Raw genomic sequence first — 389 nt, 5'->3', positions numbered from 1 at the left:
TGGCCTTCAGTTAATGCATGGCCTTCAGTTAATGTATGGCCTCCAGTTAATGCATGGCCTTCAGTTAATGCTTGGCCTCCAGTTAATGCATGGCCTCCAGTTAATGCATGGCCTTCAGTTAATGCATGGCCTCCAGTTAATGCATGACCTTCAGTTAATGCATGGCCTCCAGTTAATGCATGGCCTCCAGTTAATGCATGGCCTCCAGTTAATGCATGGCCTCCAGTTAATGCATGGCCTCCAGTTAATGCATGACCTCCAGTTAATGCATGGCCTCCAGTTAATGCATGGCCTCCAGTTAATGCATGACCTCCAGTTAATGCATGGCCTCCAGTTAATGCTTGGCCTTCAGTTAATGCATGGCCTCCAGTTAATGCATGGCCTCCAGT

Source organism: Nematolebias whitei, chromosome 1 (assembly GCF_014905685.2).
Source record: "Nematolebias whitei isolate Nwh7 chromosome 1, NemWhi1, whole genome shotgun sequence".
Lineage (NCBI taxonomy): Eukaryota > Metazoa > Chordata > Actinopteri > Cyprinodontiformes > Rivulidae > Nematolebias > Nematolebias whitei.
The sequence above is the reverse complement of the archived record's forward strand: the minus strand, read 5'-3'. Positions refer to the sequence as shown.